This window comes from Dermacentor silvarum, chromosome 1 (assembly GCF_013339745.2).
Source record: "Dermacentor silvarum isolate Dsil-2018 chromosome 1, BIME_Dsil_1.4, whole genome shotgun sequence".
Lineage (NCBI taxonomy): Eukaryota > Metazoa > Arthropoda > Arachnida > Ixodida > Ixodidae > Dermacentor > Dermacentor silvarum.
Genome location: NC_051154.1, coordinates 383186789 through 383199680, shown reverse-complemented (window position 1 = coordinate 383199680; position 12892 = coordinate 383186789). Strand labels below are relative to the sequence as shown.

At 48.2% G+C, this 12892-nt stretch overlaps 2 non-coding genes across 2 annotated transcripts; both read left to right on the top strand.

The window, feature by feature from the left end:
• Positions 1–642: 642 nt before the first annotated feature.
• Trnaf-gaa (transfer RNA phenylalanine (anticodon GAA)) lies at positions 643–715 on the top strand. Its single transcript has one exon. It is a non-coding gene; the product is annotated as a tRNA-Phe (tRNA).
• Positions 716–7426: 6711 nt separating this feature from the next.
• On the top strand, positions 7427–7499 carry Trnaf-gaa (transfer RNA phenylalanine (anticodon GAA)). Its single transcript has one exon. It is a non-coding gene; the product is annotated as a tRNA-Phe (tRNA).
• Positions 7500–12892: the final 5393 nt, after the last annotated feature.

Here is a 12892-nt window from a genome sequence, read left to right as displayed (position 1 = left end):
GGACAGGATGTCCTTAAACGGGTGAAAAGAATGGAGGTGCCTACTGGGGTAAAAACATTCTTTTTTAGGCTACACTCAGGAACACTGTCAGTGAAAACGTTCATGGAAGAACGTGGCTTCCTTGTACCATGGGGCTCATATTGCTTGATCTGCAAGCAACCTGAAACCATAGATCATGTGTTCTTGCATTGCTGGGAAGGTCCAGCAATGCAAGACAGCTTCTTCATTGTCCTAAAACGGACAATGAAGAAGGACTTTCCATTGAGTCCGCATGGGATAAGGTACCTAGCGATAAACAATGAGGACGGAGTTCCATACGATTTAATAATGCTCCAGGGTCTCCACTGTTTATGGCGGGCGAGGATGGCTGGGTACCATTGCGACCCAGACGCTAGGCCTGCACGCATTTATTTTCGAGAGAGTATGTCTCGCTTTATTGCAATAAAGAAAACACAAGATTGTGTACCCGATTGGCTGTCGAGGCTAGAACCTTTGACAGCTTTAAAAGAATTTTAATTAGACAACGCCAGTCCATGTAGGACAGGTGGCTTTTCTGTTTTTCAATATGTTTTGTAGTTATTTCTGTGCTATTGTTCTCTAGTGTGTGCTCTGTAAATTGTCAAAGACCGGCAATAAAAAAAAAACGAAATGGCTCAGTTGGGAGAGCGTTAGACTGAAGATCTAAAGGTCCTTGGTTCGATCCCGGGTTTCGGCATATCCGTCGTGGTTTCATTCTTTATCGACAGTTGTAAATAATAGAAGAGAAACGGAGTCATATACTGCAATGTAAGCTTTTCGGCTATTTCATCATTAACGCCACTGATAAACTTAAAAGAAGAGTGATATGCGGGAAGGGAGTGGCGGAGCGAATCTGTTTAAGAAAAGGGTTGCGCATTCTGCGAATACGTCAAAGGGAACTCTCCTGGGAATGAAACAATCGCATTGCCCAGCACTGCTTCGAAATTCGTTCTGCCGAAATAGCTCAGGAGTTCACTTCTGGCCGCGATAGCAAACAGACGTGTTTTTTCATGTGCTCTGATTGAGCGGCGATAGCGGTCAAGCTCGGCCGCGGTAATAGGTTATCTGCAATGGAAAGCGAATACCAGGTTGTTCTGCCCAGTTTGCCTACAGGTCGGTTTGTTTTAAATACCGTGTTTTTGCACGCGGACGTCACGGCTCGCCCCTACAGGGTAGAAGACTTTCGCGACGCTCTGGCTCAGTATTCGGTACTCCCTGAGGTAGTCGCCTTGGGGGCGTACCGTATGAGCCATGTGTGGGTGGTCACCTTCAAGGACGCTGAAGCGGTCAGGAAGTTGGTCAGCATCGGTGAACTGCAAGTTAAAAGCAAGCGCTGTATCGTCATCGACCCGGCCAACAGGGACGTCCGAATGAAGGTGCACTGGTTGCTCCACAGTGTGCCTGACGAGGACGTGCGCCTTGCCTTCACGCCTTTCGGTAAATTCGCCGACATTGTCAGGGAGCGTTGGCAGGCCGAGGGATTGACTGACAAAGGGTCTATAACGAGGCTTGTGACTCTGAAGCTGAACGCTGGAGTCAAAATTGACGACTTGCCACACCAGCTAAGTGTGTCCTGTGATCTCGCCCTCGTTGTTGCACCGGGCAGGGCTCCGCTCTGCCTTCGCTGGCGGGGAACGGGCCATATCCGTCGCGAGTGCCGCATGCCGCGATGTGGTGTTTGTCGGCGCTTCGGTCACGTCCTCAGGACGGCCCGTGTGAGCGAACGTATTGAAGATTGGCGCGTGAAGGAAAAAAGTGAGTGTAAGAGGGATAATTATTAAACTTTTTATTCAAGAAAATTGCACTTTTGCAATTCAAGTTAAACAAGACCATGAGAACAAATATAAAAACATGAGCAAATCTAATAGCGAGTCATGTGACCACTTACAGCAACGACTACAGCTATTCTGGACGGTAACGAGTCGTAAAGTGATCGAACATATTCCCGATCGGCTTTCAGCCTTTCCCACTCGTTGCTGACTTGCGCCCACAACTGGTCCGAAGTCGCGGAATAAAGGGGCTTCCTTGCCAAAGAAGCTTTCAGACGGCCCCACACGTTTTCTATCACATTCAGGTCCGCTCCTTTCGGAGGCCATTCCAGTAGCTGCATGTGCTGCTCCGCCTGGAACTCCTTGACAGCCCGCGCCGTGTGTATCGGTGACCGGTCCTGTTGGAACAGGTAATCACCGTCTGGGAATAAACTGCTCGCATATGGCAACAGCACATTGTTCAAAATGTTGCAGTATTGTTCCGACGATAAGTGTCCACGTATACGTTTCAGGGGCCCTAAACCATATCTTGAAACAGCACCCCACACGTTCACACTCGATCTCCCACTGGCAGAAACACCTTGCACGTTGTCCGGGTCGTTCCTGCGTGGCATTGTGACGTTAACTAAAACAATTGCTTTTCAAAGCAGGAAGTTTGCCTCACCGTGTGCCTGGTAGTCTCCAAACACGCAATCTTTGGTCTTGTCGCGTCGAAAACGTCGACTCATCCGAAAAGATGACGCGACCCCACTCTTCTGATGTCCATGCTTCGTGCAGCTCAGCGAACTGCCGTCGTGCGTCCTTGTTTGCCGCCGTTAGTAGTGGCTTCTGCGCTGCGACGCGACTGCGAAGGCCCGCAGTACGCAGGCGACGTCGAACAGTGGTGTCCGAAACGTCCAAATCCAAGTCCTCGCGTATTGCTGGGGCTGGCAAGAAAGGGTTACGAACAGCAGCTGCAACTATGAGGGCGTCTTCATCGTCTGTGGTAGCTTTAGGGCGGGGCGCGCGGGGTGCATCCTGAATGCGACCTTCATACTTGTAGGCTTGAATTATCCTGTTCACAGTCTTCAGGGGCCTATTAACTAAAGCGCCAATATACCGCTGGGAATAACCTTTCAGGGAAAGATCGACAATTGAGCGCCGTTCATCATCGGGAACCCTAGCCATAATACGATCTGGCGACAGAATGAACGGCTGCGAAAGATGTTTGGTTGTTTTATATACGGCGTTGCATGCACAACAACTTTGAAGGGAACGAATAGACACGCCCCCATAGATATACAAGTTTTTTTGTCTTGTTCTGTTCAAGCACAGATGTTTAAATAAATCTTAAAATGCAGGATGCATGGGCTTAGAAAACAAAAATGCGGCTAGCAGACGACGAACAAGTGCATTCATGACGTCATGCGCGCGGTGGAACAATTATTTCGCGGAAGGCGTGATGCGCATGCGCAATGTTTCCAGTGATGACCGTAACCAGCGTGACCGGGCCTGGGGGCAGCGAGGACACCGCCGACCTGCTCATGGACGAGGCTGATTTGGAAGTGGCGACACCTCAGGCAAACTCCCATGAAGCACAGCCGTCTACATTGGCCTCCATTCCGGAGGGCTAGCGTAACAAGCAGCAAGTCGCCGTAACTTCCAAGGAGCAGCACGAGCCCGCCAAAGGCGTTGACTGTGCACCGACTGGACGGGATACGCCACCAGATGTGCAGCTTCCGGTGAGCGTGACTGAATCCGTGGAGGAGTGCATGGATGTTTCGCGCGACGGAGCTAGCTCGATGGCCGGGAAGCGGGCGCATGAGAGTTCGGTGGACAGTGAGCAACAGCGGGACGACAGCGGAGGCGGCGAGCCACCGACGAAAACGCCAGGTGTGAGGTGCTCCCCTTATAGACCGCGACCTAACATTCCGGTCGAACCACGGCGGGCGGTGAATCCGCCTCCGTAAGAGATGTTCCCTATGGCGAGTAAATGGGGGTCGGTCGAAAATTGTCAAAAAGTGCAATGCGCATCACTTTGCTTGCGCTTCTCTCCAGACGCGACAGCTTTACGGCCGCTGGCCGGGTTTCGTTTTCGCGGTGTCATCCTGCGAGAAAAATAAAGCAATAAGTTTCATCTCTGGTTTGCTCTTCGCAACGGACACCATTCGGAAGGGCAACCTAATTTGCAGTCATGGCCTTGTTAACTGAAGCGACCTTGCGCGTAGCAACCCTGAATGTACGAGGGCTAAGCGCTAGAAGGCGACAGTGCCAATTAAGTCGCTTACTGCTCGAAAACGATTTCGGTTTGGTCGCAGTTCAGGAGACTAAAATAGAGAACCAGGAAGTAGTCGACCGAATGGTGTCCGTTTTTCATCCTCATTTCAATGTACATTTTTGTCATGCTGTTGGCAGTTCTGGCGGTTGTGCTGTTTTCGTACGTAACGACTTTTGTAGTTGCGTACCAACGGTTGAGTCGTGCCGATCTGGCCGCCTTTTAGTGGTGGATTTTAGTGTTTCGGGTTTGAGTTACCGCGTTGTGTGCGCTTATGCACCGAATGTTGAAAGAGATCGCACATTTTTTAGAGGTTTCAAACGTACCTAAACTGTGAAAAAGTGCTATTACTCCTAGGCGACTTCAACTGTGTTTGTGCAGCTGAAGATCGATCCCAAAAGAGCCGTATCCGTGGTAAGAGCGCCGAGTTGTTATCGGGGATATTGCATGATCATGGTTTAGATGACGTGGGCAACGTTCTTTTCAATGGTACTCGCCCGATTTATACTCACTTTCAGCGGGATAGCCATGCAAGGCTGGATAGAATCTACGTCTCAGCTGAACTAGTTGCGTTGTGGGCCGCGTACGATGTGAAACCGATTTATTTTAGTGACCACTGTTTGATTATTGCCGGGTTTGGCAGAGGGCAGGCGAAAACACGTTTAAATTGGAACCTCTGGAAATTTAATGGGAAGCTCCTGGAGGACGAAAAGTTCGTTATAGTAGTGACGGATGAACTAGACAAGCTACGTGCTGCGCAGTCAACAAATCTGGCTGCCGAATGGGAGGAATTTGAGCAAAGAGTTAAAATAGCTGCCATCGAAAGAGGTAGCGCCCTCAAGTATAAGCAGAACCAAAGTGAACGAGAGCTTCGTGAGCAGCTTGAATATTTTACTTGCATGGAAAACATCCAGCCTGGTGTTTATAAGAAGGAAATGAGAGACGTGAAGAGCCAACTGGAGCAAATTGATGCCGAGAAGTATAAAGCCGCGATAATACGGACAAGAGCGGAAAAATTATGGGTAAGCGAAAGACCAACGAAGCGGGCGTTGTCCGATGAAAAGAGATATGCGTGCCAGAAAGAAATCAGTGAAAATGCTAGTGGCAACGATATGACGTCGGATAGGAAGGTGATCATGCGCATGATAGCTGATCATTTTACTGAGCGGTTTGGACAACAAAGGAACATTATGGAAGGGTTCCGGGAGAGATTTTTACTGTTTATGCCGAAGCTGGACGACGACGTTAAAGCACGTTTGGAAGAGCAGATTACTCTACGGGAAGTCGAGGATGCAATCGACGACTTGACGCTGGGCAAAGCGCCCGGGCCCGATGGCCTTGAGGCCGCCTTCTACAAAACTTTTAAATGTAGGGTCGCTCCCTTGTTGCTTAATGTTTTCGCTGAAGCTTATGAATGCAAGCGAGTTCCGCTGTCTTTCAGAAGACCACACGTTGTGCTGATACCCAAAAGTGATGACCCGGAGAAACGTCTCTCTGTGGGTTCTTATCGTCCGATCAGCTTTACTAACGTTGACTATAAAATGCTTATGAAGGTATTAGCCAAAAGACTCCAAGGGGTTATTACAAAGCTGGTAGGGCCACATCAGACTTGTGGTATTAAAGGCCGCAGCATAGCGACAAACACACGTAGCACGAAGTGTGCTTGAATGTTGTGACGTTTTAGGCGAACGCGTGGCAATGATGCAGCTCGACCCGGCAAAAGCTTTTGACCGTGTCTCGCACGAGGTTTTATTCGGCATTATAGAACACTCAAATGTTGGCCATGTAATACTAGAAGGCGTAAGAATGGCGCACACGGACTGCACCACGCGTATTATAGTCAACGGGGAACTTACGGAGAGCGTGAACGTTCGCTCTTTAGTGAGGCAAGGATGCCCTTTGTCACCTTTGCTGTTCGCACTTTATCTCGAACCGCTCTGTTTGTCCATTGATCACAGTGAAGCTATTACAGGCTTCAGGCTGCAGACATCACACGTCAAGATTTCGGCTTACGCAGATGATGTTGCCGTATTCTGCTCGGACAGTGAGAGCATGAAACAAGCCACTAATATCGTTTGTAACTTTTGTGACTGCACCGGTGCCCAAATAAACTGGCATAAGAGGTGCGGGTTTTGGCATGGCGACTGGAATGCCACGCCAGAGCATTTCTCTCGGTTACGTTGGTCGACAATTCCAACGCGTTACCTATAGGCGTGCCACTTGAATTTTTTCGTGAGCCAGAGGCGTACTGGTCTGGCCAGGCGCAATGCGCGAAAGAAAAGTCTACCGCGTGGCAAGGCAGGCAATTGTCTATTTTTTCACGGGCAACATTTTTCTAATTTCGAAAATATGGTATGTGATGAATGTGTTATGTGCATTCCGAATTATCATACAAAAACTTCACCGTGGTTTTGTTGTTTTTGTTTGGGCGTCCACTTGGGAGCGGACTAGCCGAACGAATTTGTTTCGCCCTGTTAAGAAAGGAGGGATTGGTCTTGTTCATTTGTTTTTGAGACAGGTTGTGTCACCATTTGTGTATTTACGGGATCAAAATCACCAGTTCCTCCGCACTGTCACGCAAATAAGGCTGCGGCGACTACTCCCGGAACTTATAGTGTCGTCGCGTGAAATGATTAATGGTTCTGTAACCGGGTACCTACGCGAGGTGGTTCTCTCGTTCAGGTTGCTGAACGCACGATTTTCTTTAGATTATTTATGTAATGTTAGGAAGAAAAAAACTATATAAGAACCTAGTGGAAAACATGCTCCCAGAGCTTTTGTACCGTATCCCACATCGCGGAGGCCCAGGACAGGACGTGCTCAAACGAGCAAAGAAAATGCCTATACAACCATCAGTTGAAACCTTCTTCTTTCAGTTGCACCGAACACACTCGCTGTTAAAACCTGGCTTAAAGATAAAGGCATCTTTGTACCCTGGGCTACTGACTGCTCCTTATGCAAGAAACTAGAAACGATTGAGCACGCATTTCTAGATTGTTGAGACCCAATCTTTCACTGGGATGTGCCTCAGCGCACATTAAAGAAACTGTTGCCCCTTGACCCATATGGCATTCGTTTCTCGCCGGTAGTCGTATCCGAGGATATTCCGTACGATTTAATCATGGTCATGGGACTCCATGCCTTGTGGAAAACGAGAATGGAATATCGGCATGCTGATAAAAATGTACGCCCTGTTCGCGAACATTTTATTGAAAGTGTTGTGCGTGTGCGAGATGTGTATCGCGCTCTAGCCGATCCACCAGACTGGATCTCTGTATTTGATCTGTTGGCAGGTATGAAAAGATTTTAATCCCGCGGTAGCCATAGCCTGGCTGCCACGTTTTATTCTCTGTAACGTGTTATTTCGGCAACAAAGAAAAAAAAAGCCGAAATAGCTCTGTTGGGAGAGCGTTAGACTGAAGATCTAAAGGTCCCTGGTTCGATCCCGGGTTTCGGCATATGCGTCGTGGTTTCTTTTTTGCGACATCTGTAAATAACAAAAACAAAGGGAGTTATTACTGAATTGCAAGCTTTTCGGATATTTCCACATTAACGCCATTGTTAAACTACTAATAAGAGTGATTTGCGGAAAGGGAGTGGCGGAGCGAATCTGTTAAAAAAAGGGTTGCGCAATTTGCGAATATGTCAAAGGGAACTTTCATGGGAATGAACAATCGCATTGCGCAGCACTGCTTCGAAATTCGTTCTGCCGAAATAGCTCAGATTCCACTTCCGGACACCGTAGCGAACGGTCACGGAATGTCTCGCTCCCAAGGGGCGGTTTCAGCGGCCCAGCAGGGCCGCGGTATCAGGCTTACGGAAACGTCTTCACAGGATTACCAACTTGTTTTGCCTCAGCTGCCATCAGGTACGACCGTGTGTAACACCGTGTTTTTGCATGGTGATTTGAAGGCCCGGCCTTATCGTGTTGAACATTTTCGCGATGCGCTTGACCGCTATAAGCTTATGACGGAGGTGGTAGCCCTCGGGGCCTATCAGATGAACCATGTTTGGGCCATAACATTCAAGGACGATGTCGGGAAAAGAAAGCTTTTGTCGGCGAAGGCGTTTAGCGTGAAGGAGCATCGCTGTGTCGCGATTGATCCCTGCAACCAGGACATCAGAATGAAGCTTTACTGGCTGCTTCACACGACCCCCGACGAAGACGTCAGAGCAGCCCTGGCTCCATTCGGCACTGTGACCGAAATATCCAGGGAGAGGTGGCGAGTGCCCGGTTGCGGAGACAAAGGCTCTCACACGCGACTTGTATCCCTACGCTTAAAGGCTGGTATGACCATGGAAGACATCCCGCATCAGCTACGAGTATCAGAAGACCATGCACTCGTGATCGTGCCAGGCAGACCTCCGCTCTGCCTCCGGTGCCGCGGCACCGGCCATATACGGCGCGAGTGCCGTGTGCCACGTTGTGGGCTCTGTCGTCGTTTTGGCCACGACGAGACCCAATGCGTGCGAAGCTACGCTAACGTGACTGGGCCGGGCCGGAGTGACGCCATCGACGAGCACCTGATGGACCAGGCAGACGCGGAAGAGACTGCTGGAGGGGGTGGTGACCCACAAGGCAAGCAAGAGAAGCCAGTGGTCTCGGCTAGCGACAAGTGCCAACCTACCAAGGGCAGCAGTGAGGGTAGGGACAGCGAAGCGCAAGGTGAACCGGCTGCGGAAAATGCGATGGTGTATGAAAGCGCAGACAATGCGGTGGATACCGAGGGCGTTCTACGACAGGGCAACCCTGGCGCGGCCGGACTCAATGAGTCTTGCGAGAAAAACGACCAAGCCATCGCAGGTTCAAAGAGGCCTCGGGAAGTCACCGACGTGGATGGCACGCTTGAGCAAGACGACGGTGGTAGCAACGAAGGGCCGCCCTCGAAGGCCACCGTTTTCCGCCGGTCTACGCTTAAGCCTAGACCAAACGTTCCGACAGACAGGAGGCAGACGCCGGCAGTTCCCCCAGACAAGCAGACGACGCCGACAGTACCCCCAGACGGACGGCAAACGCCGGCGGTTCCCTCGGACTGGCGGCAGACGCCGGCAGTTCCCTCGGACGGGCGGCAGACGCCGGCCGTTCCCCCAGATAAGCAGACAACGCCGACAGTTCCTACGCAGTAGCGGGGTGCTGTTCTCGTAGAACGCTAAGTTGTGACTCGGGTTTTTGGAACGATCGAGGTCAATGATGTGTGCCGAAGAGCGAGACGTCGTGGCTTCGTCGCATGCGACGGAGCTTATAAGAGCGCAGAGAATATCTGTAAGTTACACTACCTTTGATTCCATAAAGTTTTTGTGTTATCGCTTGCTCTTTTCTTTCCATGGCAAATAATCTTGGGCTAGCATTACGTATTGGCACGCTTAACGTACGCGGGTTAACGGCCAGAAGGCGACCAGCCCAATTAAGTCGCCTGATGCTAGAAAATGACACAGACGTTCTTGCGGTTCAAGAAACTAAAATTGAAAGTGAAGAGCAAACGGACAAAATGGTCGATATTTTTAAATTGCGTTATAGCATTTGTGTTTGCCATGCGGTAGGCAAGGCCGGTGGCTGTCTTTTATTTTTGCGTAATTCAATAGGCATTGTTGAACAAAGTGTAATGACGGCCAAAGATGGGCGATTGGTACTCTGCGACTTCTCTTTAAATGATGTTGGTTGGCGAATGATCTGTGTGTACGCTCCGAACAACGTTTGTGATAGGAAAATATTTTTTGACTATGTTGAGACATTTCTGGAATGTGAAAGAAATGTCGTCGTCCTCGGAGACTTTAATTGTGTATGCATGTCCGAAGATAGGGTGCCGAATACTGTAGTACGCGATAAAAGTGCACATCAACTCAACGCAATCATGGCAGGCTATGATTTAGTAGACGTGGGAAACGTTTTAAGCGGAAACAGTGTTCTTTTTACTCACTTTCAAGGTGAGAGTCACGCTCGACTAGACCGTCTATACGTATCAGCAAGCCTCGCGCGCACGGTCACTAGCTACACAGTAAAGCATGTGAGCTTCAGTGACCACAGCCTGGTAACCTGTACAGTGGGCGAGAAGCTTAAAGGGTCTAACTTTAACTGGGAACTGTGGAAAATGAATGACACAATCTTAAGTGATGAATGTTTCGTAAAAACTGTAAAGGAAAAAATTGATGGGATGCAAATGGATGTCACATCAAACTATGCTGAGCTATGGGAGCAGTTCAAAATTGATGTGAAAATGAGTGCAATCGAGAGGGCTTGCGTGATACGTCATAAAGCAAAACAAAGAGAGAAAGAACTACAAAACATGCTGGATTACTTTCTAAATGCGGAGTGCACAGTGCCGGGATTTTTTTCTAAGCAGATACGAGAAATTAAATGCGAACTTGAAACGTTGGACGCCGAAACTTATCAAGGGGCTGCGATAAGAGCACGAGCCGATCGACTGTGGCTCGGAGAAACGCCAACTAAGCGGGCGCTCAGTGACGAAAAGAGTTACGCTTCTAAGAACATAATTAAAGAAATCTGGTTTAACGACGCAATGTCTAAAGACCAAGAAGTCATTGAGAAAGCTTTCGTTAAACACTACCGAGCTTTGCTGGGTAGGCAGGTGCCCGTTACGGTAGAGTTTGTTAACACTTTTCTAACGCTTCTGCCGAAACTAGAAGATGAAATTAAAGAGGGACTCGAGAGCCCTATCACGGCTAAAGAAATTAAAGAAGCCATTGAAGACTTGGGTAAAGGAAAAGCGCCTGGAGCTGACGGCCTAGGAGCTTCATTCTATAAAACTTTCAAGGTGGAACTAGCTGAGTTACTTTACCGTGTTGTTGCGGAAGCTCATGAAACTAAGCACTTGCCGCCATCATTCAGGAAAAGTCACGTCGTACTTATACCGAAATCTAATGAAGCAGTAAAGCTGCAATTCGTTATTGGATACAGGCCTATAAGCCTCACGAACGTGGATTACAAGATCTACATGAAAGTGCTTGGAAAAAGACTGCAGACAGTTATCAAGTTAATAGTAGGTCCTCACCAAACATGTGGTATCAGAAAAAGGACAATAATGTCGAATATTCAAGTCGCTAGGAGTATATTGGAGTGTTGCGACGCAAACCTGGAACGTGTAGCAATGGTTCAATTAGACCTAGAAAAAGCTTTCGACAGGGTCGCTCACAGCATACTCCTTGCAGTGTTAGAACACATCAATGTAGGAAAAGTGATTCAGGACGGAGTAGCCATGGCCTATGAGAAGTGTTCAGCTCACCTGGTAATCAACAAAAGAATTAGTGAAAATATACCAGTGTTACCCAGTGTGCGCCAGGGGTGCCCTTTGTCCCCTTTACTTTTTGCCATTTTTCTTGAACCTTTCTGTCTGAAAGTACGGGAAAACAAAAATATTCGCGGCTACCGTCTCTTAACGCAAGAGGTAAAAATATTAGCTTACGCAGATGACATCGCGCTTTTTTGCATTGATCAAGAGAGCATTCGGGAAGCACTCAAGGATGCAAGAAGGTTTTGCGCTCTCACCGGGAGTGCCATAAGTTGGCAAAAAAGCTTAGGCTTTTGGCACGGTGAATGGGATAGCCGGCCTGCAATGGTCGAAACGATACCGTTCACTGATACGCCAGCCAGTTATCTTGGTGTTCCTTTAGAATACTATCGCGATACTACCACGCAATGGACCGAGCAAACCGAGCGGCTTAAAGCACAAACAACGAAGTGGGGTGGCAAGAATCTGTCAATATTCGCGAGAGCCACGGTGTGCAATGTGTTTCTTGTAGCCAAAGTGTATTACATGTTACAAGTTTTATGTATGTCGCGAGTGTGTGTACAGAAGTTGCACAGGGTGTTTGCTTCGTTCGTGTGGGGGTCCGGATGGGAGCGCATGAGTCGTTTGAATCTGTTTTATTCAGTGCAGAAAGGAGGTTTGGGGTTATCGCATTTGTTTTTGAAACAGATAGTGTCGCGATTCATATTCTTGCGAGATGAAAGCAATTGTTTTTTGTGGTGCGTTATCCAGACGCGATTAGGTGACGCACTGCCAGAGTATGTAGTGACGTCATGTGCTAGAAGGAAAGTAGTTGTCCGAGGTTTTTTGTTCGAAGTGATAAGTGCTTTCCGTTTTTTAAAAGCACACTTTTCTATGGAGTACCTTAGTACTGTCGCAAGAAAGCGATTATATAAGGATTTAATAAATATAATGTGTCCCGTGCCAATATACCGTGCAATATATGCACTGGGGCGAGAGCAGAACGTGTTGAAGCGTGTTAAAGGAATGCCAGTAAGACCAACGACAAAAACCTTTTTCTTTATGCTACACACTGGCACGCTTCCTTTCAAGCCATGGCTGCAGGAGAAAGGGATCTTTGTACCCTGGAGTGTTAATTGCCACATCTGCAAGAAACCGGAAACAATTGAGCACATTTTTCTGGAGTGCTGGGATTCAGTCTTCCTTTGGGATATTCTACAAAGGACCATTAAGAAAGAATTCCCATTAACACCCTTGGAATCCGGTTTTTACCTTTTGATGAGACAGAAGGCGTGCCATGTGACATGGTGATGGTACTCTGCATGCACAGCGTGTGGAAAACACGAATGGCGGTGCGAAATGAAGATGTACGCGCGAAACGGGCAAGAGAATACTTTATAGAAAACATCTTGTTTATTCGCGAAGTCTACAAAGTACTCAGGGAACCACCTGAGTGGTTACCAACCTTTGAACAGCTTGCAGCCATTAAGCTGTTTTAAACATTTACTGACAAGGTACACTTGCACCTAGAACTGTACTGTCTTTTTCTGTTTTGAATTCGAGGCGGTGAATTCCTGTTGGTTGTATATATGTTGTTATGTAACAGGTAATAAAGAAAAAAAAAA